The sequence below is a fragment of the Lolium perenne genome, chromosome 3 (genome assembly GCF_019359855.2).
Source record: "Lolium perenne isolate Kyuss_39 chromosome 3, Kyuss_2.0, whole genome shotgun sequence".
In the NCBI taxonomy this organism is placed as follows: Eukaryota; Viridiplantae; Streptophyta; class Magnoliopsida; order Poales; family Poaceae; genus Lolium; species Lolium perenne.
The window spans coordinates 347,138,545-347,141,929 of NC_067246.2; the positions used below are offsets into that span (position 1 = coordinate 347,138,545).

The window sequence follows — 3,385 nt, forward strand, 5'->3', positions numbered from 1 at the left end:
CAATACGAATCCTACTAGGACTCTTGTAAACCCTAGCTTGGCTGGTATATAAAGCCAGGCAGGGGCACCCCTTAGGGGACATATTCAGAAACATAGATCATAGAGGCGACACACCTAGACAGCCCAACCTACGAACTAGAACTAGACTAGATACAACTACTCCACCTATGGCGGCCCTCTGTACATACATATTCATATACTGGATTGCTAGCAGGACGTAGCGATCCTCCACCGCGGGGACGTGAACCTGGGTACGCCGTGTACCGCCTCGCTCCCGGAACTTCCGTCGTCGCCTTTCTCTAAACCCAAGCCCCTCATGGTGGGCATTGCCGAGGAACCGCCTCGTCACTATGGGTTCTTCGGAACCGCAACATGAGCTGATCACTCAATTTTTTTTGCTACCGATACCTTTCGTAAAAAGCATCACAATACTGTTGCCTAAAGGACTAGTGCATCGAGATTTGCAGCACAGTTAACAAAATTACCACTGGCATTTGAAGACAATTTGCGAAGTACTGATATTTTCTCAAAAGTGGCAAGCGGCAAGCGTATCGTCTCTAGCAAGACATTCATCCTTACAAAATCCCTTCGAGGATATGGCCAAAGAAAATTTTATGTGTCAAATAAAACTACAATCAAGGTATTCGAATATTCAGAAACAAGATTAATCTATTACAACAGAATGATAATGGCATCAAACGCTACTCATGACGAATCGTATGCTTCTGAGCTGATCTCTAATCTGGCAGCAACCATGGATGCATGATCCTTCACGAGAGGGAAATATTGGCTTATGTCACCTTCAGTTGTTGCAATCTCTTCCAAGTTCAGCGAAGGGTGCTGGGACAATACAAAAGCAAATTCTGACTCAACTCCTACAAGAAGTTGACTGCGAAATAGCCGGCAGATTTTCTTAGCATTACTAAACTTTGACATCAAAGTCAGGAATGGTGGAGGAACTGGATTCAGGGGGAACATGGTCTTCCATATCATCCTCAAACCAGTGCAGCACCTATCAAAAAATCGGTGTACTTGGTGCACCCGATTCTGAAACTTTGCAAAAATAACAGCTTTAGCTTTTGGCTTGCTGTCCAGAAAAATTCTTCGAATTGCGAAAAATTAGTCAAAGCATGTACACTTCATGCACTCACTTCTTTTCGTCACACAGATTCAAGGATATGACTGACAAAAGGCAACAATGCAGAGATCAGAAGCAAAAGATGGATTATCAAATCACTCGAAGGAACCTAAGGAGTATCAAAGCGCTTACAGTTCAAGCTTTCTGTAGCTTTTTCCAGCTCGCCGAGAGCGTAACGCTCTGCATCAATGGCCAGTTCGCATTTTTTTCTTTATAATAGCTGCCATAGCATGGATGCCACAAATGTCTCTTTCCATCTGAGCAATTTGGGTCTTCATACGTTGAAGCCGATCATTCAGAATCATATATTCCATATATCACATTAGATAGATATCATATTCATGGAATATGATTCACTTTCAAGATGCCTTGATGGTGAAATGGTAGACACGCGAGACTCAAAATCTCGTGCTGAAGAGCGTGGAGGTTCGAGTCCTCTTCAAGGCATAATATGGAGAATGCTCATTCAATCAGCATTCCCCGTAGAAGTATTCCGAAAATCTGCGCCTGGCGCTCTCCTCTATCTTCTGAGGTCCTTAACCATCTCCCTGAGAAAAGTAGACAGTAAAAGCCAAAATAGACTAAATATAGCCTGAACGATCCTAAAAATCCATCGAAGGAGTTAATAAAGAACCAAAAGCAGATGATATCCTACTGCAAGGGTGGTCTTAAGAATCCAAAAGAGGTTGCTCAGAAGAGATAGATGTATCCCAACCGCTATTGCTCTCGCGTAAAGACTTTTTTTTACGCGACAGGAAAAATGACTACGAATTCCCCTTTTTGTTTGCGAATCCCTGTTTGTATCCTTTGAGCACACGCCTATTAAGTAGCGATCAAATCAAGGAAATCGATCAAACGATCCCAATACCGTGAAAGAGAAACTTCCCAGATCCAGGGAAGCTTATCATAAAGGGCTTCGACAAGGGGTTTTCTTCGTTCTTTGAGCAAAAAGATAAAGATCGGATAGATTCGAACCGCAATTGCAAAGGTAATAACTACTATGCCAGCCCAAATCATGATCTTCACCAACTTGGATTTGGTTCTCTCGCGAAAATCGCGAGTTGCAGAGATGAGAACCATGAAAAGCAAGATCCCGAATAAGAAAATAGAAACCGAGGAAACCACAAGAGTGAAGACTAGTAGAGTTTCGTCTTTTGCCATTCTTTGATCCTTTTTCACTCAATGATTCATTATAATTTCCCGACCAAAAATTCTATATCTCTATTCTATGATATTTCTATATATATATAGATTATGATATCTAATATGACACCCGATTTGTCAAAGGGATTGGATTGGTGACTTACCCATTCAGTGACTTTGGCACTGGACGTTCCAAAAACGGGTACTATCAGATCGGGTGAATTAGAGAATAGACAGAGGTCCGTTGGCATTTCAGCCTTTCTTCTCCTTTCAGGGCCTATCCGAAAGAGAATCCAGTACCTCTTGGTCCTGAATATCAGAATAGGACGAACGAATCGGACCTCGCGGATATCTTTGCTTCGGAACAAAACAAAACCCTGCAATCAAATAGATTGTCCCAAGGACGCCATATTCTAGGAGCCCAAGTTATGCTATTGAAAATTAGTTCCTCTAGCAGTTCCGGTTTGAGCATTCCGTTCCCTTTTTCAAACTCCACTTCTTTTCAAATAGCAATCCCTGATCAAAGAGAGAACAATATCCATTTCAAAACATTTCTAACGGATTCCTTGGTTCGGACCGACAAAGTAATGGCACTCGATTATTATCAGCCTGGCTGCAATCTTTTTCTGTCGGTAAGGATTGCACCAGAGCACCTTCTACTTCTAATAGGCCATGAACTATAGATAGAGAAGAATCATTCTGAGCGAGTACATAAGAAGCGATCCACTTTTTTTCATCGGTTCCAGGCCAGGGGAAGACCAAATATCTTGCGCGGCAGGTCCGCCAGAAAAACGAAAAAGAGAAAGAAGTCTCGTTAATCTATTCATGCTCGTTCCAAGTTCGAAGTACCTTTTCTTTTGGCCAAAGAAAAACCCGCTTCCTGACACGATTGCCTCTTTATATAGATAGATTCGATGGGGTTATTACTTATAAGTCTATTTTGTACAAGAGCCCCTCCTATCTAATAGAAAAGGGTCCCATGATCCCGAGCCGATCTTACCTTGGCTCGCAAACCCCAAGTTTTTCTATGAAGAGCTAATCTAATTGTATTTTTTAATGGATTTCTTATGTGGAATACTAATGGATAGGGCCTCGTTGCTAAGT

General features: G+C 42.1%; 1 non-coding gene across 1 annotated transcript; it reads left to right on the forward strand.

Moving 5' to 3' along the window:
* The first annotated feature begins 1,504 nt into the window (after window positions 1-1,504).
* TRNAL-CAA (transfer RNA leucine (anticodon CAA)) lies at window positions 1,505-1,585 on the forward strand. Its single transcript has one exon. It is a non-coding gene; the product is annotated as a tRNA-Leu (tRNA).
* The last annotated feature ends 1,800 nt before the right edge of the window (window positions 1,586-3,385 follow it).